General features: G+C 41.2%; 1 non-coding gene across 1 annotated transcript; it reads left to right on the top strand.

The window, feature by feature from the left end:
* The first annotated feature begins 7,808 nt into the window (after nucleotides 1–7,808).
* Nucleotides 7,809–7,915, top strand: LOC120274375. The gene has a single exon (XR_005540899.1). It is a non-coding gene; the product is annotated as a small nucleolar RNA R71 (small nucleolar RNA).
* The last annotated feature ends 17,737 nt before the right edge of the window (nucleotides 7,916–25,652 follow it).

The raw sequence follows: 25,652 nt of genomic DNA, 5'->3' as shown, positions 1-25,652 counted from the left end.
TGTCCGAGTTCTATGGCTATTTTTTCTCATATAAGACTCGCCTGGAACAACAGAATCATGCACTCTAAATTGGTTCGACCATCAATCTCGCTTCGCAAGGCTATCAAGGCGGCGACCATGGTGGTGGTTTGGGGGAGGCCATTTTGGTGGCGGCTGAAACGTCCATATATGCGTGTAACTGCAAGTGCACGGGTGTCGAAGTAATAATCTCAGATGAGTGGGTATCGTATCCACAGAGAGTAAGGAATAAAGATACTTGAATTGTTTTTTAACTAATGTGAAAGATGAATAGTGATAAGTGTGACAAAATATGAAATAACGAAAATAAAAGCAACAAGATAGAGAGCACAAGTAAAGGAGAAGGTAAGGCAATCAATAAAGATGGGGTACCCGGATATTAATCCGCCTAGGATAATCATTTCAAGTGCAAGAACCATCTATTATACTTCCTAATGGATGCAACTATGAGTTGTGGAAATCCTTAATTATATGATCCTAAATCTAGGTCGACCATGTCTAACTCTATACATGTCTCGGAGAAGAGATTAAATAACCTCTCAACCTCGCACTGGCATAGAATTACAACGAGCTCTAGGGATTCCAAGTGATAAACCCTATTCCTATGTATAGACCTAACCCTTTGGTCCAGGTGGGAGATCCCTAGTCACAATTAAGCCCTAGGTGCTAAAATTACCTCAACGCTTCACTCCATTGCACTCGTAACTAAGCCCCAGCGGAAGGTCATCCCTTAGCCCATTCACTCTACTATGGCCGCAAAGAACTCTTCGAATGTATAGGTAGGATAGATCACACCGGTGGGGAAAGGGGACTCTCTGCTACCTCTCGACTCACCCTCTCAACCCTCTCCAATCTAACTTTGTTTAACTCTCATGATGTGTCACTCACTCAAAAGAGTTACCAACAAGAACTCTCAACCCTAATGTCACTCTAGGGGAGTATTCATACAATCAAGCATACAAGATTGGAATTCACAATAAACATCATTTAATTGAAAGCATAATAAATAGATTCAATGAAACGAATACATCCTAGGGTTCACAAATACCCAAGTACTCACTAGGGGGTTTAGCTCTCCATGGAGCTAGATATAATCAATGAAATCGAATGTACAAACAAAGCATCCATAGAAAACCCCCTCATTAGTCATGGCGACGGTCTTGTGGAGAGTCCTCTACTCGTCGCAATGGTCCCTTTGTAAGGCCTAAGACACACCTCGCCAGATCGATACCGATGAAAGCTCTCCCATTGACCTTCTTCCAAACGGCGCATGATGTTGGAGCCGTAGAACATCTCCAAAGCCCTAGCCAATACCTCTCAAAACCCTAGCCACTGTCCTCTCAAGTTAGGGAAAAGATGGAGAAAAGAATGCTGAAATCGTGGCTAAAATCGGCTTTTAAAGGGCTGGAATCAGGAATCCACACGCCCGTGTGAGCGCCCCTGTGGATTTACCACATAGGCATGTGGAATTTCCACACGCCCGTGTGGAATCTCTATTTTCCTATTTTCTCGGACGGTTGTGAACAGTGCTGGTACAATATTCTTGCTATAGTTTTTGCTACAGTACCATACTACAGTACCGGCCCGAAATATTCCCAACTCCATACTTTCATCGAGATAACGCAAACGAGCACATGTTTACGTCGTGGATCGCTTTGCTCTTCAATAACGAACATGTTGGTGGAGATCTTGTTCTATATGCACAAGTCGGAATGCTTGAATGTGACTACCCTTGTGCCCCTCCAAATAGTTGTGCTAACTCGAATACGAGGAGGTTGGCATGCATTCCCGCATCTCGAACCCGACCAATGTCTTCGTGTTTGAACCTTAGCAAGATTTCCTCCAAATTGGTGCATTACAACCCACATTGGTTTCTTTCTGCCATAATCGATCTCACAACCCTACTTGCAGGAAAGTAACATAAATACACACATATTAGCGTTAAAACCCGAGAAAAGTAATGCTCAACATAAGGAAAGAACACTTCGTATTCTTATCACACAAGCACTTATCAAACTCCCCCACACTTAAGCTTTTTCTTGTCCTCAATCAAAAATTAAAACATTAAAGCATAGACGAAGGAAATATTGGAAGTGCTTGGCCTTAGGGTCACCAAAGAATACAAAGAGAGCATTCTACAAGTAAGGGAAATTTCAACACTAAATATGAAAAATCAATATTCTAGCTAAAAACTTGAATAAAAAAGGACGGCAAACCCAAAATCGTGTAAGTGTGTGCACTCACTCCAAACAACCCAAAGTATACTCCTCAATGCTCTAAGTACAAGGAACTTATTTATCTACAAAAAAAAATAACAAAATTTTTCAAAGGTGGTAGTAGCTTCACACATCCTCTAAGGTAGTCCTTTCCCAAGCGTCCGCTGAGGTGGCTTTCACACTTTCAAGGTGGTAGCTCTTTCTACTGGAGTGGTAGCTTTCACTCATCCTATGAGATAGCTCTTTCTCACATTAGGGCATAACTAGTATCCGACTTATGAGAGTAGCTTCATACTTCATAGGTGGTAGCTCTTTCCACCCAACAACCACAAATAAACAATAAAACTATTTTGTTCCTTCTTTTCATTTTTTCCATTTTTTTTTAGAATTAACACAAGAAACAACTAAAACTAGTCCCTTATAGATTAAACATAAGTTTCCAAAAGAGTTCAAAGAGTGAGTAGTGCAAAAAGTGTCGATCGGGTAAAAATTCCTAGAAATTCAAGCAAAAAAAACTAGAGTATGAAAACATTCAATGTTAAAAATTCTCCTAAACTCAAGAATACAATCAATGCAACTAAGGTGAACCGTTATAGGCTATGTGAGCATGTATATCAATCAAAACTAGTATAAAAGAGATGTGTGCACTATGAAACTCCCCCCATACTTAAGTTGTACATTGTCCCCAATGTACACATGCAAGCTTATTCATAATGTAAATCAATTAAATTTAGATGTGAGAGAAGCAATCAAAACAATACTCCCCTGACTCCTAGTGTTTCATTTGATAGAGCTAAGTTCTTGGGAGTGTTGGTCCAACGGGTTGTGAAGCTCACACGGCCAACTGCTGAAACACCTTGGCTGTGCCCATGACAAAGTCTCAATTCCTATGATGACAAGACCATCTGCACACATACACGAGCGGGTTCAGTGAAGCTCAATAAAAACAAACATAACTCGAGTATATAAAAGATAAGACAATGAATACAACTCGAGATACAAAATTAAAATAAACTCAGAAGAAAAGTCCTTTCTGAGTATACAAGTCCAAAATAAAATGCGGAAGTAAAAGATGAGGAAAATAAAATCAGGTGTCGATGTCGCGCTATGGATCCTCTGCTGCTGGGCTAGATCAATGGGTGTTGGTAGAGGTGGTAAAGGAGATGCTGGAGGGACTGGGGGCCTGCTTCTCAATAGCTGTCTTAAGAAGTCGAAACAGGCCATCATATCGACATACTGTGCTGACTGTATCGACTGCATCTCGATGATCTCAGACCACAATACACTCACAGTGCTCTCGAGCCTCTCTATACGATCATAGGCTCTTAAAAGGATACCTGGACACCCTGAGGTCTCGGTCGCCGTCAGTGCGGAACCCTCCGCTGCATCCCTTCCGCCCTAGGCGCTCTCAGTGGTGGAAGTGGCTAAAATGTAAGCTCCAGGCCCATATCTGCGCACCACTCCCATCATCCTGAAAGTATCGAGTTCAAGAGGAAAGGAAATAACTGTCTAATCGGTATCCCGAAAAGCATCACCGAGACCCATCCCCAGAATAAGTCTAGTAATGTAGGGACCAACAAATAATACTCCTACTCTCCTGTTCTGTCTCTGGTATCGCATGTAATCTGCCACAACATGCCCCAGATGAATAGGCACGTACCTAGCCATGGAATACAGATAAAGTAAACTCTGTCGGCTCAGAATATTAGTGTTATCACCTCGGCCATCCACAGATCTACTAATGACAGTGAATAAATATTTGTAGCTCAGCCGAGATAGACATGTGGCCTTTGATACTCCCGGCTTATGCTGCCCTGTCCGCACAAGACCTGGTAAGCCTGCTGTGGGCTGAAGGTGCCAAGGTTTGGCAAGTGACTATACTCCTCGGTTTCTGTGTATGTCTCGTCATACAAGCCCATGTGAAACGAAAATTTTATGACACTCATGGAAAATTGACGTCCAAACACTCTAAACTGTATGCCATCAGAGATGTCAAAACTCCCATACTATTGCACAAACTCAAAAGATGCCAGAACCTCCAGTGTCAGTGGTCAGAAAACTGGCTTCCGTATAGATAATAATCTTCGCCAGCTTTCCACGGCCATCAGCGTGTCAAGTTCCCTGACTAACTCGTCACCCCGCTGGACCCCAGACAACACGCTCAAGTCCATGAACCGGAATTAGCCAAACCTAAGTCCCGATAACCGTTCGAAAAGAGCCCGATGCTCGGGATTCGAGAAATCAATATGTGCCAACTCGGGTGAAGGTTCTCTAGGGCGTTTCCCTTCTTGCCTCCTCCAGTGCGGTGTCATTCCTGCGATAAATGAGGAAGAAATAATCAAATAAACTCAAAAACAACATACTACAGAATTCCACATAGACCTATGGAAATTACCCACGCCCGTGTGGATCTACTGTGAAAACCGCACGGTTATGCACCAATTCTCCAAAAATTCAACTTAAAACCGCCACTAAGGGCTTCCTAAACATGCATATGACATTATATCATGAAAATTGGCACAACTCAAGATTCTCAATCCAATAAAAAAAACAGGATTTGCAAAGAAAAGAGAATAAGAAGGGTTACCGATGAAATAGATGATAGTACTTCGAAAATCGGCATGAAATGTGAAGAAAAATCCTCCAAAACAATGGTGAAGGGCCGGGAAGTTGATCAGGAGTGGTTTTCGGGTGATTGGAGATGAAGAAGAAGAGAATCCACAAAGATTTTTAAAGAAAAATTCGCGTCTCTTGAAATTTTGTGCATCCACACGGGCATGCGGAAATTACCCACGCCATGCGCTTCCACAGGAAAACTTCACAGGGATAGGTGCACGCCCCTCTGTGCTCTCGGGAAAACACTCACTGTCTCTGAACGCAAATACACGGGTGTGTGAGAAATACCCAAGATCGTGCGCCCGACCCACAGGGGCAGCCGCACGCCCCAGTGGCTGCTCTGGACATCCGAGAAAAATTGTGAAGTGTTCCGCACACCCGTGTGGAAATTCCGCACGGGCGTGGGCATTAACAAGCCAAACTCACAGGGGCAAGCGTACGCCCTTGTGACTTCTCAGGATGAAGAGAGCTCCTTTGCAGAGATTCGCAAGGGCGTCCGGAAATTACCCACGCCCGTGCGATTTTCACAAGGTTGCCCAAAGGGGCGAGTCCACGTCCCTATGTGCTTTCAGGAAAATCTGGCAATATCTGCAGGAATTCACACGCCCGTTCGGAAATTACCCACGGGCGTGCGAGGATTACATGGTCGTTCACAGCGGTGAGTCCACGTGTGCCTTGTCTGGATGAGCTCGCAATACAAAACCACGGGCATGTGTTAATTCCACACACCCGTGTGTTTTCTCTGGATGCCTTAGAAAATTCTGCAGGCTCTGCAGAAAATTTCGGAACATGTTTACACACTCAGAGCCTGCCTCAATATGCAATTTATACTAGTGAAAAACATGAGAAATAGCTAAAACAACCAAAACTTCACCAAATTCACATGAAAACACACGATGAACTTGGAAACCCACGATAAAATCACAGCAGAAATATAAAACATCAAGACACCAACACTCAATAATTTATTCAAGCAACACTAAACTACCAAATTAAGAAAACTGTAAACACTTGGGTTGCCTCCCAAGAAACGCTTGTTTAACATCACTTAGCTTGACATACCTTGTCTTACCTCACGGGGGCTCATAGATGAAAGTTGCCCTCTTACCCATGGCTTGGAAACATGATGAGCAAAATCCCTTGAGGATAGAGGGTGAATTGTCGGGCTTGGGACCGCCTAGCAATGATTCACCCAATTTGTTCAGTTCACGCATGTCTCTAAGAGCCTTGGAGCATTTCTGGTGGCGTCTCCTAGCCCTCTTCAATTTTCGGAGCACCTTCTTCAAGATCCCCGGGGTAGATTGTACTTCTTTCGTCGAACCAAGCATCATTACTCCTTCATTGTCCTCCTCTTAGTTGAACAAGCCTTCGTATGTATCCGGATTGAACATTTCCTGCATGTATTCATCAACAGTCTCATCAGTAGCATCAAGAAAATACAAAGTATCATCGAAATCAAGAGAATGATGCATGGCTTCAGCAAGGCGGTATGTGAGCTTGTCATCTCCAATTCTCAAAGTTAGCTCTCCGCCGTCCATGACAAATCAATACCTTGGAAGTCCGCAAAAATGGCCTCCCAAGTATAAGGGTACATCCGCATTCTTATTGACGTCTAGCACTACGAAGTCTACAGGAAATATATACTTGTCCAACTTAACAAGCACATCTTCGATGATACCCCTCGGATGTCTCACTGTTCGATCCGCCAATTGCAAAATCATCCGAGTAGGCCTAGGCTCGCCCAAGCCTAGCTTTTGAAAGAAGGTGTATGGCATGACGTTGATACTGGCCCTTGAGTCCACCAATGCCATTTCTTCACCTAGATTGCCAATATTACAAGGAATGATGAAGCTTCCCAGGTCTTTCTTCTTGTTTGGCATGATCTTTTGCAAAACTACCGAGCAAGATGCATCTAAAATTACTGAAGCACTCTCATCTAACTTCCTTTTGTTGGTCAACAAGTCTTTCAAGAATTTTGCATACTTAGGCATTGGGCCAATGCCTCAACAAAAGGAATATTAATATGGAGTTGTTTGAACAAACTCAGGAACTTCTTGTACTGTTCATCCCCTTAGTCATTCTTCAATCTAGAGGGATAAGGGATTCTTGGATTCAAAGGTGGGGGTGCCACCTCCTTCTCTTTGCTTGCTCCCTTCTCAACCTCTATAACCTCGGGTGCGTGTTCATTTGGCTTCTTACTCGGAAACTTACCCTCAACCTCACGACCACTTCTCAAAGTGATCGCCTTCACATGTGGCCTTTCCGATAGAGACTTCGCAATCTGCCCTACTTGATTTTCAAGATTATGCAAAGAGGCACTATGGTTGCGAGTGTAGCCTCAACTGATTGAAATCTTGTATCTGACGATTGCACAAACCTAGTTAAGGGATTCTCCAAATCGTTTATTTGTGTCTAAAACCTGAAACTCTATTTTCTATGTTTGGGGCTTGCTGTTGTTGTTGGAAACCCGGTGGCCCTATGGCCTTTTGTGGACCTTGGTTGCTCCACAAGAAATTGGGATGACTTTTCCAACCCAGATTGTCGGTATTGCTGTGTGGATTTTCTTGGTTCCTCATGTCATTACCCACAAAATCGACGTTCTCAACCGAAGATGCATCACCAATAGATATCGGGCAATTGGAGGGAGCATGTCCTCCACCACACCCGGTGCAAGTAATCATGGCTGCTACTCTATTCGAAGTTTGAAGATCTAACTTTTTACTCAATGATTCCACTTGAGCCGCCAATGAAGTCAGTGCATTTTTCTCATGGAGACCGGCCATTTTTTTCTTCTCCCTGGCATTCCATCGATAGCAGTTTAACCCTATTTCTTCAAGTAATTGACAGGCCTCACTGGGGGTCTTGCTACCTAAGGTACCTCCTGCTGCTGCATCCAAGAGTTGCCTTGTACTCGTATTCAGACCGTTGTAAAAGGTCTGAACAATCATCCACTTTGGGAATCTGTATTGCGGGCACTTTCTCAGAAGCTCCTTGAACCTTTCCCATGTCTCAAATTGAGACTCCAATTCCAATTGTAAAAAGGATGAGATCTCATTCCTAAGCTTTGCAGATTTTCCGGAGGGAAATAACGGCCAAGGAAAGCTTCAACCATCTCCTCCCATGTGGTAATTGATGCTCTAGGTAATGAGTGTAACCACTACTTCGCTCTCCTTTACAAGGAAAATGGGAAGGCTCTCAACTTGATGGCATCATCCGTTACCCCATTTATCTTTAGTATATCACACACCTCGAGAAAGTTCTCTATATGACTATTTGGATCCTCATCGGCTAAAACATTAAACTGTGCAGATTGCTGCAACATGTAGATGAATGTCGGCTTCAGCTCGAAGTTCTGAGCTATAATCGGGGGACGCACAATGCTCGATTGTGTCCCCAATACTGAAGGTCTGGCATAATCGGATAATGTCTGCTACTGCTCATTCTGTTCTGCCATGTTTTCAGATTCTTCTACTTCCAAATCAGCTAGATTAGACTGTTCTTGCACAGGTTCTTTCCCTTTTCTTCTAAGTGTACATTCGAGCTCGGGATCTCCTTCAATCAATATTGAGAGGTTCCCTCTGGTCATAACATGGAGCTGCACCAAAAGAAATAAAATAAAATTAGAATGATGATAGAAAAAAGATATGAAATAGAATGAATGAATAGCTAAGAAAACAAAGTGCAAAGTATCTCTAAACGCCTACTCCCCGGCAACGGCGCAAAAAACTTGACACGTCCGTATATGCATGTAACCGCAAATGCACGGGTGTCAAAGTAATAATCCCAGATGAGTGGGTATCGTATCCACAAAGAGTAGGGAATAAAAACACTTGAAATGTTTCTTAACTAATGTGGAAGATGAATAGTGATAAATGTGACAAAATATGAAATAACAAAAATAAAAGCAACAAGATAGAGAGCACAAGTAAAGGAGAAGGTAAGGCAATCAATAAAGACGGGGTACCCGGATATTGATCCACCTAGGACAATCGTTTCAAGTGTAAGAACCATCTATTATACTTCCTAATGGATGCAACTATGAGTCATGGAAATCCTTAATTACATGATCCCAAATCTAAGGTCAACCATGTCTAACTCTATACATGTCCCAGAGAAGAGATTAAATAACCTCTCAACCTCGCACTCGCATAGAATTGCAATGAGCTCTAGAGATTCCAAGTGATAAACCCTATTCCTTTGTATAGACCTAACCCTTTGGTCCAGGTGGGAGATCCCTAGTCACAATTAACCCCTAGGTGCTAAAATCACCTCAACGCTTCACTCCATTGCACTCGCAACTAAGCCCCAGTGGAAGGTCATCCCTTAGCCCATTCACTCTACTATGGCCGCAAAGAACTCTTGGAACGTGGAGGTAGGATGATCACACAAGAGGGGAAATGGGACGCTTCGCTACCTCTCGACTCACCCTCTCTACCCTCTCCAATCTAGCTTTGTCTAACTCTCATGGTGTGTCACTCACTCAAAAGAGTTACCAACAAGAACTCTCAAACCAAGTGTCAATCTAGGGGAGTATTCACACAATCAAGCATACAAGATTGGAACTCATAACAAACATAAATTAATTAAAAGCATAATAAAGAGATTCAATGAAACAAATACATCCTAGGGTTCACAAATACCCAAGTACCCACTAGGGGGTTTAGCTCTCCATGGAGCTAAATGCAATCAATAAAATCGAATGTAAAAACAAAGTATCCATAGAAAACCCCCTCGTTAGTCATGGCAATGGTCTTGTGGAGAGTCCTCTACTCGTCGCAAGGGTCCCTTTGTCTGGCCTAAGATACACCTCACCGGATCGGTGCCGACGAAAGCTCTCCCACTAACCTTCTTCCAAACGACGCTCGATATCGGAGCCATAGAACCTCTCCAAAGCCCTAGCCAATACCTCTCAAAACCCTAGCCGCTGCCCTCTCTCAAGTTGGGGAAAAGATGGAGAAAAGAATGCTGAAATCGGCTTTTAAAGGGCTGGAATCGGGAATCCACATGCCTGTGTGAGCGCCCCTATGGATTTTTCACACGTGTGTGTGGAATTTTCACACGCCCCTGTGGATTCTCTGTTTTTCTATTTTCTCAGCCGGCTGTGAACAGTGCTGGTACAGTATTCTTGCTACACTTTTTACTACAGTACCATCCTAAAATACTCACGACTCCATGCTTTCATCGAGGTAACGCAAACGGGCACACGTTTACGTCATGGATCGCTTTGCTTCTTCAATAACAGACATATTGGTGGAGATTTTGTTCTATATGCACAAGTCAGAATGCTTGAATGTGACTGTCATTGTCCCCCTCCAAATAGTTGTGCTAACTCGAATACGAGGAGACTGCATACATTTCCGCATCTCAAACAAGACCTATGTCTTCGCGTTTGAACCTTAGCAACATTTCCTCCAAATTGGTGCATTACGACCCACATTGGCTTCTTTCTCGCATAATCGGTCTCACAACCATACCTACATGATAGTAACATAAATACACACATATTAGCGTTAAAACCCGAGAAAAGTAATGCTCAACACAAGGAAAGAATAGTTCGTATTCTTATCGCACAAGCACTTATCAACGGCCAAGGTGGCTGTCGCGGCAACGGCAGTTGTGAACCACAACAGAAGAGCCCCGAACACCACGATTACTCCAAGGGCCAGTACAAGAAGGGTGTTAGTAGCTTAAGACCTACATGTCAGGTGTGTGGAAAGGTGGGACACAGTGCTTTGAAATGTCGTCATCACTTCAGTCACTTCTACCAGGCAGAGTATGATCGTGTGGCTAACTACATTAACATCATCCCCTACAACGCTGATACCAATTGGTACATCGAGATGGATGCCACCGACCACATCACTGGTGAGCTTGATAAGCTGATAATCCATGACAAATATCATGGTCGTGATCAGGTGCACACTGCAAATGATGCAAGTATGTTTATTAGTCATATTGGTCATTCCTCGATTAATATCCCGGATCAAGCTTTATCCTTTAAACATATTCTTCATGTTCCTAATGCCAAGAAAAATCTTGTTTCTGTACACCGTTTAACCTTTGATAATAATGCCTTTCTTGAATATCATCCAGACCATTTTCTTATTAAGGATCGAGACATGAAGAGAATGCTTCTTTGCGGGGAATATAGGGGTGACCTCTATCCTCTCCTATCGAGTTCACCAACTGCGTCCTCCAAGCATGCCTATTCCGATACCACACCTACTCAAGAAAGATGGCATAATCGTCTTGGCCATCCGTTGCTTTCTATAGTCGATTGTATTCTTAGTCTAAATAATCTTCCTTATTCCAATAGTTCCATTAATGTGACAGTCTGTGATTCATGTCAACAGGATAAAAGTCATCAGTTACCTTACATCTACTTTGCATGAACTTTCGTTGTCTCAATTAGCACTTGTCCATTCCGATGTATGGGGTCATGCTCTTACTTCTGCTGGGGGTTGTTAATATTATGTTAGTTTTCTTGATGATTTCAGCAAATTTGTTTGGGTATTTCCTCTTAAAAGTAAGACTGATGTTTTTTGCACATTTGTTCATTTTCAAACTCTTGTTGAAAAACAACATGATAGGAAGATTCTTTGCATGCAAACTGATTTGGAGGGAGGGTGCGCGTACCACAAATTACATTCATTTTTTAATCAATTTGGCATTGCTCATCTTGTTTCTTGTCCTCACACAACTCAACAAAATGGTGCAGTCGAAAGAAAGCATCGGCACATCGTCAAAATTGGTTTAGCTCTTCTTGCCTTTCAGGTGTTTCCCTCAAGTTTTGGGATGAAGCCTTTAGCACTGCCAGTTACCTCATCAATTGGCTACGTAAAGTTATACACAATTCTACTCCACTAGAAAAATTGTTCAATATCAAACCTGATTATTCCTCCTTAAACGTTTTTGGGTATGCGTGTTGGCCTCATCTTCGAGCCTACAATGCTCGCAAACTTCAGGTTCACTCTCGTCGATGTGTATTTCTCAGCTATAGTACTCAATATAAGGGCTATAAGTGCCTTGATCCATCATCTGGTCGTATATACATCTCCCACGATGTTGTTTTCGATAAGGGAGTTTTTCCCTTTGCCACCCCTTTGTGCATGAATGGTCCTCGCATCTTATCAGAAACTGTTCTTTTTTCAACTGTTCTGGGTATTGATCATGGCCATGTGACTAATGAACCTACTAATTCTCCTATTGTTGTGCAGCCTAGTGTTTTTATGCAGCCATAGGTTGTCCCTGTGCATGGTGAGGCGAATGTGCATGACCCTGTAGCCGCGGTGCCTCCGGGTGTGTTGGATGAAACGACTGGGCTAGGCTTGGCCCCGTCTGCTCCTATTGGCATGGGACTGTCTTATAGGACAGAAGCAATAGTGCCTGCCACATTCGCTTTTGATTGATTTATATCTTATTGTGCTTGCTTGTGTATATTGAGAGCAATGTACATCTTAAGTGTGGGGGAAGTTCACATTACACATGTTTATTACATAAGTTTTGACTGAAATACATGCTCACGTAGTCAATGGAGGTTCACCTTAGTTGTAATGATTGCATTTTTAAGTTTAGGGGAATTTTTAACATTGAATGTTCTCATGCTCTAGTTTTTACTCGAATTGACAATTGTTGCACTACTTGCTTATTCAACCCTTTTGGAAAATCAAGTTCGATGTTTAAGGGACTAGTTAGTTTTGTTTTCTTGTGTTAATTTTGCTGAAAAAATGAAAAATGAAAAGAAAAAAATACTTGTTTTAATTGTGCATTTGGGGTGGAAAAAGCTACCACCTATGAAGTATGAAGCTACTCTCATAAGTCGGATACTAGTTTTACCCTAATGAGAGAAAGACCTATCTCATGGGATGAGTGAAAGCTACTACCCCGGTAGAAAGAGCTACCACCTCGAAAGTGTGAAAGCCACCTTAGTGGCCGCTTTGGAAAGGGCTATCTTAGAGGATGCGTGAAACTACTACCATCTCTTTATTTTGTGTTGTTTGTAGATAAATAAATCCCTTATACCTAGAACTTTGAGGAGTATAAGTTGGGTCGACTTGAGTGAGTTTACACACACTTACACATTTTAGGTTTGTGGTCCTTTTTTATTCGAGTTTTTAGCTAGAGCATTGATTTTTCGTATTTGGTGTTGAAATTTTCCTTACTTGAAGAATGCTTCCCTTGCATGCTTGGTGAACCTAAGGCCAAGTGACAACGCCCCTTGTGTGTAACCCACAAGTGCACTGGTTTGTTGAAGTAATAAATCTAAGGTGAGTAGGTATCGTATCCACAGGGAGTAAGGAATAAAAATACCAATATTGCAATCTAACTAAGCGAAGACAGAATAATGATTTTGTTGATAAAATATAATGAAAGCAATAATAAAAGAAACAACAAAGAGAGAAGCACAAATAGATGAGAGGTAAGGCAATCGATAGAAGTGGGGTACTCAGATATTGTTCCACCCAGGAAAATTGCTTCAAGTGCAAAATCAACTAATATATCTCCTAATTGACGCTCAATGTGTCGTGGAAATCCTTAAACACACGGTCCCAAACCTAAGGTCAACCGTGGCTAACTCTATACTATGTCCCGGTGGAGAAATCGATCAATATCAACACCTCACACTATGTAGAGTTGCAAGACACTCTACAGATTCCAAGTAATAGACCCCATTCCAATGTATAGATCTAACCCTTTGGTCCAGGCGAAAGACCCCTAGTCGCAATTAAGCCCTAGGTACTAAAGTCAATTCAACGCTTCACTCCGTTGCCTGTGTAACTAAGCCCCAGTGGTGGTCATCCCTTAGCCCATTCACTCTACGATGGCCGCAAAGAACTCTTGGAACGTGCAGATAGGATAAATCACATCGGAGGGGAAAGGGGGCGCTCCGCTACCTCTCGACTCACCCTCTCAACCTTCTCCAATCTTACAATGTCTAACCCTCATGATGTGTCACTCACTCACAATGGTTACCAATATAGACTCTCAACCCTAGTGTCACTCTAAGGGAGAAATCCTGCAATAAGCATTCAAGATTGAAATTCAATTAAAGACATCAGTTAAGGAAAACGCACAGGGGCGAGTCCATGCCCCTATGTCTTCTCTGGATGAGCTCTAACAAAAATGCACACCCGTACAGAAATGCCACACGGGTGTGTGTTTTCTCTGGACACATAGAAAATTTTGCAGGCTCTGCAAAAAATTTCTAAACACAAATATACACTTAGAGCCTGCCTAACAATGTAATTTTAACCAGAGAAAACACAAAAAATACGCTCAAACGACCAAGATTCTTCGCCACACACTATTAGGCACATGATAACACCACAATGTAAAGGAGAAAATCACAGTAAAAGCATCTAAGAATCAAGACACCAACACTTAAAGAATTATTCATGCAAACACTAAACTAAAAACTAGGAAAACAATAAAGACTTGGGTTGCCTCCTAAGAAGCGCTTGTTTAATGTCACTTAGCTTGACTTACCTTATCTTACCTCAAGAGGGCTCTCAGAGAAAGAATACTTCCTTGTCTTTACTAACCTCCCCACCAAAATAGGGCTTTAGCCGATGTCTGTTCACTTTGAATGTATTTCTCTCCGGATGAGAGATATCAATAGCACCATGGGGTGACACCTCAGTCACGGTGTAGAGCCCAAACCATCTAGATTTGAGCTTTCCTGGAAATAGCCTTAGGCGAGAATTGAACAATAACACTTGATCCCCCACCTTAAATTCCTTCAAAGTTTTAATATGCTTGTCATGCCACTTCCGAATTCTTTCCTTGTAGATTCTTGCATTCTCATATGTCTTCATTCTCCATTCATCCAACTCATTAAGATAGAGCATTCTTTGTTCACCTGCTTTCCTCAAGTCAAAGTTCAGAGCCTTGATGGCCCAATAAGCTTTGTGCTCGAGCTCTACGGGCAAGTAACATGATTTACCATATACCAAATTATAAGGAGTGGTCCTTATCGGTGTTTTATATGCTGTTCTATGGGCCCAAAGTGTGTTATCCAAGCTCTCCGACCAATCCCGCTTCCCTTGTTACACGGACTTTGTCAAGATTCTCTTAAGCTCTCTATTTGTGATTTCCACTTGACCACTTGTCTGCGGATGGTAGTTGAGCATTGAAAAAATAATTCCCTTGATCACTAATGATAATCCGTGGAGTCCCAAATCAAGTGAACAACCTCTTCAAAAATTTTGCCACGGTTCTGGTATCATTAGTAGGTAAAGCTTGAGCCTCCACCCATTTAGACACATAATCATCTGCAACCAGAATGTATTGATTGCCATTAGACTTCGGAAATGGACCCATGAAGTCAATACCCAATACATTAAACACCTCACAAAATTGTATCAGATTCAGAGGCATTTCATCTCTTTGCGATAGGTTTCCGGCCCTCTGACAACTATCGCATCGAAGAACAAACTGGTGAGCATCCTGGAATAGAGTTGGCCAATAAAAACCAGCAGTTAAAATTTTCTCAATAGTTCTACCTGATGCATAATGTCCCCCAACTGGCCCAGAGTGGCAGTGTGTAAGAATATTCCAACCTTCCTCCCTTGACACACATCTTCGAACCACATGGATCATCATAAAAGTAGTTCTTCAAATCACTAAAAAAACTTTTTCTTTTGTTGAAAGGTGAGGCCCTGCTTCATTACTTTCCCTGGCAAATAATTTACAAAATCCGCGAACCACGGAGTGTCTACTGGATCAAAATCCTGCGCTACATATAAATGCTCTTTGGGAAAGAAATCATTAATTTCCTTGCTTGCCGGTTCTTGTCCTTCACAACCTTCTAACCTTGATAGGTGATCCGCAATGATATTTTCAGTTCCTCTCTTATCTTTTATCTTCATATCAAGCTCTTACAACAATAGAATCCAACGAATCAATCTCGGTTTTGCGTCAGCCTTGTTCATGAGGTAACAGAGTGCCGAGTGGTCGGTAAATACTGTTACACTAGATAAGATGAGGTATGGCCTGAACTTGTCAAAAGAAAACACTACTACCAAAAACTCTTTTTCGGTGGTTGTATAGTTTTCTTGAGCACATGTGTGAGTCTTGCTAGCATAGTAAATCGATCGGAACTACTTATCTTCCTCTGACCCAAAACTGCTCCAACAACATAATCACTTGCATCGCACATGAGCTCAAAAGGTTCGTTCTAGTCCGGTATAGTTAGAATTGGTGCTTGCACTAGTTTCTCCTTCAACAAATTGAATGCCATCAGAAAGTCATTCCCAAAATTGAAAGAAACATCCTTTTTAAGAAGTTTGGTCAACGGTTGCATAATCTTTGAAAAATCCTTGATGAACCTTCTGTAGAAACCTGCATGTCCCAAAAAAACTACGAACTCCTCTTACAATTGTAGGTGGAGGAAGCTTCTCTATGACTTCCAACTTCGCCTTATCTACCTCCATGCCTACTTGGGAAATCTTATGTCCGAGAACAATGCCTTCCTGAACCATAAAATTACATTTTTCCCAATTAAGAACAAGATTTGTCTCTTCACACCTCACTAGCACTCTTTCCAAATTCTTTAAACACATGTCGAAGGAGTCTCCAAATACCAAAAAGTCATCCATGAACACCTCCATTATGTCTTCTAGAAGATCATCAAAAATGGCAGTCATACAACGCTGGAATGTTGCCGATGCGTTACACAACCCAAAAGGCATTCTTCTATGAGTAAAAGTACCATAAGGACAAGTGAATGTTGTCTTTCCTTGATCCTCTGCAGCTATTGGAATTTGGAAGTACCACGACATACCATCAAGGAAGCAATAAAACCCTACCAACCGATCCAACATTTGATCAATAAACGGTAATGGAAAATGGTCCTTTCGAGTAGCATCATTCAGCCTTCTGTAATCAATGCAGACACGCCAACCCGTGACTATTCTAGTCGGAATTAGTTCATTCTTTTCATTCCTCACAATTGTCATTCCTCCCTTCTTCAGGACTACTTGAGTTGGGCTCACCCATGCACTGTCGGAGATGAGGTAGATAATCCCTACATCAAGTAGTTTTACCACTTATGCTTTGACAACTTCCTTCATGTTTGGGTTCAATCTTCTTTGGGGTTGGATCACAGATTTATAATTTTCTTCCATCAAGATTTTATGAGTGTAAAATGATGGATTTATGCCCTTAATATCTGAGATCTTCCAAACAATAGCCGATTTATGCCTTTTCAACATACTAACAAGCTTCTCCTTTTGATTTATAGACAAACTTGAAGCCACAATCACCGGGAGCTTTGATTCTTCCATTAAAAAGGAATACTCCAAATGTGCCGGCAAGGTTTTAAGTTCTAATTCAGGCGATTCCTCAATTGATGGGTGCAGTCTGCTCTCTTTCAATATGTCAATTCCCTCAAAATTGTTCGCATCCTGTTCAAAATCATTCTCCACCTCTTCCACTTGTGCATTTGCTTCTGAATGGTCTTCAACGTCCGTCAATTCCTCCATCTCACCACTTTCCTTCCCTGACATTGACACACCTAAGAAAAAAAGTTCCTGTTTTTGTTCATAATAAGATGAGTCAAACTGATCAAGGACTCTCTCCAAACTTTCTTCTAAGTGATTACTTATAGATGCCAATGCAGATTTCTGGAACTGATCCAGCACACTATCTAATTCACCATTCTGATCCCAAATTCCGAAAATGTAATCAACAACTGATTCTTCCACTTGATGGTGAATAGTGTAGTGCTCTTACAAAAGAAAACACGGTGTGGCTTGTACTGCAAACAGTTGAACTTTCTGCTCTATATTTTTTGACCATCAATGTGATTGAGTCAAATAATTCGGGTATGCAGAACGATGATAGAATAAAAAGATGTGAAGCAGAATGAATGATAAATAGCTAAAATAGGAAAGTGCAAAGTATCTCTAAACGCCTACTCCCTGGCAATGGTGCCAAAAACTTGAGAATTCCCCTTGCGTATGACCCGCAAGTGCACGGGTTTGTCGAAGTAATAAATCCCAAGTGAGTGGGTATCGTATCCACAGGGAGTAGGAAAGAAAAATACCAATATTGCTATCTAACTAAGCGAAGACGGAATAATGACTTTGTTGATAAAATATAATGAAAGCAAGAATAAAAGAAACAAGAAAGAGAAAAAGCACAAACAGATGAGAGGTAAGCCAATCGATAGAAGTGGGGTACTCGGATATTGTTCCACCTAGGACAATTGCTTCAAGTGCAAAATCAACTATTATATCTCCTAATTGACGCTTAATGAGTCGTGGAAATCTTTAAACACACGGTCCCAAACCTAAGGTCAACTGTGACTAACTCTATACTATGTCCTGGCAGAGAAATCGATCAATCTCAACACCTCACACTGTGTAGAGTTGCAAGACACTCTTGGGATTCCAAGTGATAAACCATATTCCAATGTATAGATCTAACCCTTTGGTACAGGCGAAAGACCCCTAGTCGCAATTAAGCCCTAGGTGCTAAAGTCACTTCAACGCTTCACTCTACTATAACCGCAAAGAACTCTTGGAACGTGAAGGTAGGATAAATCATATCGGAGTGGAAAGGGGACGCTCCGCTATCTCTCGACTCACCATCTTGACCCTCTCCAATCTTGCAATGTCTAACCCTTATGGTGTGTCACTCACTCACAAAGGTTACCAATATAGACTCTCAACCCTAATGTCACTCTAAGGGAGAAATCATACAATAAGCATTCAAGATTGAAACTCAATTAAAGACATCAATTAAGGAAAATAACCCAATAGGGGTTTAGCTCTCCATGGAGCTAGTTACAGTTAACAATGAAATCGAATGTAAATACAAAAAATCCATAGAAAAATCCCCTCGGTATTCATGTCGATGGTCTTGTGGAGTAGCCTCGTCTTCTCCAAAGGTCCCCTTGTCCAGCCTAGGGCACACCTCGCCAGATTGATGCCGACGAAAGCTCCTCCAATAACCTTCTTCCAAGTGGAGTGCGGTGTTGAAGCCGTAGAACCTCTCCAAAAGCCTTGCCAAAGACCTCTAAACCCTAGCCGCAAGACTCTCAAAAGTTAGAGAAAAGATGGAAAAGAAGATGCTGAAATCGGGGCTGAATCGCGGCTTTTAAAGGGCTAGAATCGGGCATCAACACGGTCCTATGCATGTTCCACAAGCCCCTATGGAATTTCCACACTGGCGTGGGGAATTTCCACAAGGCCGTGTGAATTCTCTGGAAATCTGATTTCAGCCGCCTGTGAACAGTAACCTGCTATAGTGATTGCTACAGTAACCTGCTGCAGTACCGTCCAAAAAAATACTTCAAAACCCACACTTTTCATCGCGATAACATAAATGGGCACACGTTTATGCCGTAGATCGTGTCGTTTCTTCAATAAACAGGTTCATTGGTGAAGATCTTGCTATCATTGCACAAGTTGGGATATGCAAATATGACTGCTTTCGTGCCCCTCCAACTCATTGTAATAGCTTGAATACATGGAGGTTGGCACACATTCACATATCTTAGAGCCCCACTTGTGTCTTCACGTTTGTTACTTCCAAGATTCCACCAAATAGTGCGTTCACGATCTACTTTTGGCTTCTTTTCTTAATACTTAGCTTCACAACCCTACATGCGCAAAAGAACACAAATACACATGTATTAGTGCTTAAACCTGATAAAAGTAATGCTCATCGTAAGCAAAGAATACTTCGCATTCTTATCGTACAATCACTTATCACCAAACACTTTGAATATTTCCTTCTTTTATGCTTCAATGTTTTATTTTTTCTTCAGGACAAGCAAAAGCTTAAGTGTGGGGGAATTTGATAAGTGCTTGTGTATTAGTAATACGAAGTATTCTTTTCTTACGATAAGCATTTCTTTTCTCAGATTTTATCGCTAATACATGTGTTTCTGTGATCTTTTGTGCATGTAGGATTGTGGAGCCAAATGTAGAGGAAGGAAGCCAAAGTAGATTGCGATTGCACTTTGTTGATGGAATCTTGGAGTGAACAAACGTAAAGACACAAGTTGTCCTGGAAAATATGTGAATGTGTGCCAACCTCCATGCGCTCAAGCAATTACATGGTTTGGAGGAGCACAAAGGCAGTCACATTGGTATATTCCGACTTGTGCAGTGCTAGCAAGATCTTTATCAATGTTATCCCTTTTTGAAGAAGCAACGCGATCTACGGTATAGACGTGTGCCTGTTTATGCTGCCTCGATGAAAAGTGTGGATTTGGGAGTGTTTTTGGTGGAGTACTGTAGTAGTTACTGTTTACATGCTGCAGAAAATCAGATTCCTGCAGATGCACATGGGCGTGTGGAAATTCCATACACCCGTGTGGTTTCCAAATTCCAGCCCTTTATAAAGTCACGACTTGTACTATTTGGGAATCTTCTTTTCCATCTTTTCTCCATCTTTTCCCCAACTTTTGAGAGGCCTGCTGCTAGGGTTTAGAGGGGCTTTGGCAAGATTTTTGGAGTAGTTCTACAGCCATCGACACCACGTTTCTTTGGAAGATAGTTATTGGGGGAGCTTTCGTCGGCACCGATCTGGTGAGGTGTGCCCTTGGCTTGACAAGGGAACCTTTGAACAGAATGAGGCTACTCCACAAGACAATCGACACGAATACCGAGGGGGTTTTACTTATGGATTACATGTTTTTACTTTCAATTTCATTATTGATTGTATCTTGCTCCATGGAGAACTAAACCCCTAATGGGTACTTGGACTTGTAAATCTTAGGATGCTATTGTTTCATTGACCTTTTATTATGCTTTCCTTAATTGATGTCTTTAATTGAGTTCCAATCTTGAATGCTTGTTGTATTGATTTCTCCCTTAGAGTGACACTAGGGTTGAGAGTCTACATTGATAGTCTTTGAGAGTGAGTGACACTCCATGAGGGTTAGACAAAGCAAGATTGGAGATGGTAGAAAGGGTAAGTCGAGAGGTAGCTGAGTGTCTCCTTTCCCCATCGTTGTTATTAATCCTACCTCAATTTTCCAAGAGTTCTTTGCGGTCACAATAGAGTGAAGTGCTAAGAGAGGAACTTCGCTGGGGCTTAGTTGCGCGAGCAACAGAGTGAAGCGTTGAATTAATCCTTAGTGATGGGGCTTAATTGTGACTAGGGGTCTTTCGCCTGGACCAAAGGGTTATACCTATATTAGGGAATAGGGTTTATCACTTGGAATCCCTAGAGCTTCTTACAACTGTTCACAATATCAGGTGTGGAGACTGATTGATTTTTCCACCGGAGCATAGTATAGAGTTAATCACAGTTGACCTTAGCTTTAGGACCGTGTATTTTAGGATTTCTACAACTCATTAAACATCAGTTAGGAGACATAATAGTTGGTCTTGCACTTGAAGCAATAATCCTAGGGGAAGCAGTGTCCGAGTGCCCCATTTTCTATCGATTTCCTTTCCTTTCATATTATTGCGCCTCTCTTTCTTATTTAATTTAGTTCTTTTCATATTGATTTTGTTCACACCACTATTGATTTATCTTCACTATTATTTAAATAGCAATCTTTGTGTTTCTGATTACTATTCCCTATGGATTTGACTACCTACTCACCGAGGTATTATTACTTCGACAAACTCGTGCACTTACGGGTCACACGCAAGGGGTGTGCCAGACACGTCTTCATGGCAACATCCGGGTGCCTCATACATTCAAAGATGGCACTGTTCATTACGGGTATAGTGCCACTTGTAAACCGGAGTTGCTTGATATGGCGCTGGCAGATCCTAATTGGAAGCACGCTATAAACCAGGAATTTGAAGCACTGCAAGTGGGTTTACAAGGTTAAGCACAAAAGCGGATGGCAACATCGACAGATACAAAGCTCGTCTAGTGGCAAAAGGATTTCGACAGTGTTATGGTATTGATTATGAGGATACATTCAGCCCAGTGGTTAAACTTGCTACAATTCACTTGGTTCTCTCCATTGCTGTATCATGTGGTTGGGACTTGCGGCAATTGGATGTTTAGAAAGCGTTTTTGCATGGTGTTCTGGAAGAGGAAGTTTTATGCAGAAAGCGTTTTTGCATGGTGTGTAAGCTGCATAAGGCTCTGTATGGTTTAAAACAGGCACCAAGAGCTTGGTATGCTAGACTGAGCTCAAAGCTACAGGAACTTGGGTTCATGTTGTCTCTCGCTGACACTCCCTTATTTATTTATAACAATGGTATGACTATTGTCTATATTCTCATTTATGTTAATGACATTATTGTCACAGGCTCTTCCTCATTGGCGGTTCAGACTTTTCTGTGAAATTTGCAAAGTGGGTTTGCCTTAAAGTGTAATACCCTGAACCTTTGGATACCTGTTGGAAAATATATTCAGGGTATTACTATAGTTGCAGTAAGATTTTTCTACAGAGTAATCTTGTTGAGAAACCCCAAGTGGAAAGAATAAGGACCTAAGTGTAAAAGTTTTTAAAAGATTTTGTGTTAAAGAATAAATGAAAAAGATGGACATGAAATGTTTATGGAAACCGAGGACTGAAAGGTAAGATGGAAGGGATCATTTGGAATATTGTGTTATAATACAAGGACCATTGGGTAATTTGAAAGGACCTTTTTGAGAATATTATTTTTATAATTCAGGGGACCATTTGTGAGTTTTTTTCAGGAACTGCTTTTGTAAGAAATTATATTTTGAGGGACTAAAAGTGAATTTCGGCTGAAAACTTAAGTTGGAGAAAACTCTAGATTTTGATGGTTCATCTTCTTCTCCATCTTTGTGCTACAGTACCCGAGAGAAGAAAAAAAAATTGAAGAAATGAGAGGAAAATAGGATATTTGAGGTGGAGAACTTGGAGATCGCCGGAGAGAGTTCGCGCGGAGTCCTTGGTAAGGTTTATTTTGGTTTAAATGATGTATACATTTTAATTAAAAAGCTTGAGCAACCATGCTAAATTTTAGTTTGTTTTTATGAGTTTAGTTTGGTTTTGAATGGTAAAAGCATGGTTTATTGTTGATTGATGTTGAATACTTGAAGTTGTTTGGAAAAACCTTGTATTTGTGATGAAATTCCTTGAAAATGGAGATGAGATTGCCGGAATTACTGTAGCAATCACTGTAGCATCGAGATTAGGGTTTGGTTTGATTAATTAAATTGATGATGATGATGATTAATGTGTTAATGATGATGGTTAGATTGAATTGGTTGAGTTGAGTTGATTTGGTTGAGTTGGGCTTGATCAAATCAAGTTGAAATGGGTTGGGTTTGGTTCAATTGATTTGGGTTAAAGATTTTGGACTGAACCAAGTTGGTTCAATGGATTTTGTATAAGAATTGAGTTGGTTCAAGGCTGGTTCAGTGAAATTGAGTTTGGTTCAGTGAATTTGAGTTTGGTTCAATGGAATTGAGGTTGGTTCAGAATGGTCTAGCCCAATTTAAGTTGGGCTTAAGTGCAATTGGAGACCAATTTGATTATGCAAGGTCGGATTTTAACCGATTGGAATGAGTGGGCCCAATAGAGAGTCTATTATTGTTTCATTGTTTTTTTCTTTTTTTATTTAAATGTGTTATTTATTTTTATTATGTTATTCTGCTAGGTGTTGATTAGGCTTGGGAGGAGTTCTAGGTCTAGCAAGGAACCCAAGGACACCAGGTGAGTTGGTAGTGGCTATTATTTTAAATAAATAAATTATTATTATTATTTTTGAAATAATTGTTTAATGGCTAGTATTTTTGGAAATAAATGTTTAAGTATTTCATTTTATCATGTTTAATTGCAGTATAAAGGTCGAAATATACTTATATTTATTTTTCCCTACGATGTGCCATGATAACCGTATTGATACATCGGGCTTTTGTATAATTATATGTATTTGTGAATAGTGAAAAATACATGTATATGTGATTTAATTATTCAATTCTTGTATTTATTTTTGATGGGTATATATGCTTTGATTTGGAGTGATTTACGAAACCATGTGAGCATATTAAAGATGTTTTATCGGCATTGTTAGTAGAATTGGTTTTCATTCTCGGTATAGGAATGGTATCATGGATCTTTACTCGGCATTATGCATGGTTATACTTTTGGCATCGGGCTTTTGTGGAAAAATAATGTTTATTTCCGTGATGTGAATACTTGTCCCTGGAAAAAGGATCCCGTGTTATGATTTATACGAGATGGTATTATTGCAGTATTTACTTGATGGTTTTTGATGGTGACGGGCTAAGGCCCGACTCATCGCATAGTGGGTCCCCACGGGCCGACCCTTTAGAGGTGGCGTGGTGGACCCCGGGTGTTGATTACTACGAGGGCCAGTTCAGGTGGGAGTGCAGAGCCCTGACTGGATATTCATCGGGTAGCCGGGGTCTCTGAACCTAGCCGCGGCCACGGCGAAGGTTTAGAAAGTTTTCTAGACCATGTTATGTTGGGTGAGTGTTGGGTATTGCTGTATTTTGAATTTGAAATTTATGTTATTTTTGAATTGTGATGAGGGCAGTCTCTTACAAAATTTGTGTTTTCTGAGAAAATCAATTGATGTTGATCTATGTTGAATTTATGTTTCAAAAGTTCTTTAAAGATTGTATTTTGCTAGAATTCTGCTATTTTGGAAAAGTTGGAAAATTATTTGAGCAGTTGGTATTTATATACTTGATATATATTGTATTTAAGTATTTGAAATTATTAAGCCACTACCGACCAACTGAATGTGCTGTAGCTGCAGGAGCAGGACCCTAGATTGCCTGATTGAGTATAGAGCTAGTCAGGGTTGAATCCAGGACTGCAGTGGGTCCCTTTTTCTTTCTTTCTTGTTATTGGTGTTGTGATCTTGTAGCGGTTGTACCCGCAAATTTGAGTATTTGTATTTATTGTATTTCTGTATTTGAACCTGTAGTTTGTGTAAAATTGTAAATTGTGATTTGTAGGTCTGATTTTGTTTAAAGCAGGGTGTCAGTTTCCAGTTAAAAGGGAATTTTAACTGATGGGTGCCACATTTACCTCGGTAGAAGGGGTGGGTGTGACATAAAGGATCTTGGTGAGTTACACTTCTTTCTCGAAATTGAGGTGAAGAAACTGGATGATGGCATTGTTCTCTCTTAGTGCAAATATGTTACAGATCTTCTATGTCGAGTTGGCACGACAACATGCAAAGGTGCTACTACTTCCATGTCCAACACCAACAAGCTCTCTATTACTATTGGGATCCGTTAGGTCCCGAGGAGGCTACCAAATATAGAAGCACGATTGGGGTGCTTCAGTACCTTGTTCTCACACGACTTGACATAGCTTACTCTGTTAACAAGGTGTATCAATTCCTTCACTCTCCTACCAACGTATAATAGATGGTGATGAAATAGATACTTTGGTATCTCAATCACACTATAACAATTGGTATGAAGATTTGTAGGTCTTCCTTCATCTTGGTGATTTCCTTTTCCGATGCTGATTGGGCAGGATGTCTTGATAATATGAGGTCTACAGGTGGCTTTGCTATTTTCTTTGGATCCAACTTGATCTCGTGGAGTGTGCGTAAGCAAGCAACAGTCTCTTGATCTAGCATAAAAGCAGAATATAAAGCACTTGCGAATGATATAGGGGAGATTGTTTGGGTACAGTCGTTACTTGGTGGACTTGGTGTATTTCAATCTCGGACGGCATGCATATGGTGTGACAATCTTGGTGCCACCTACTTGCCGTGAACCCTGTCTTCCATGCTAGGACCAAGCACATTGAAATGGATTTCCATCGTCCGAGAACGAGTTACACGCAAGGTTCTTGACATTCGATTCATCCCTTCACAAGATCAAGTGGCAAATGGTTTTACGAAGCCATTGTCGGTACAGCTA

The sequence above is a fragment of the Dioscorea cayenensis genome, chromosome 12, assembly GCF_009730915.1.
Source record: "Dioscorea cayenensis subsp. rotundata cultivar TDr96_F1 chromosome 12, TDr96_F1_v2_PseudoChromosome.rev07_lg8_w22 25.fasta, whole genome shotgun sequence".
Lineage (NCBI taxonomy): Eukaryota > Viridiplantae > Streptophyta > Magnoliopsida > Dioscoreales > Dioscoreaceae > Dioscorea > Dioscorea cayenensis.
The sequence above is the reverse complement of the archived record's forward strand: the minus strand, read 5'-3'. Positions and strand labels throughout refer to the sequence as shown.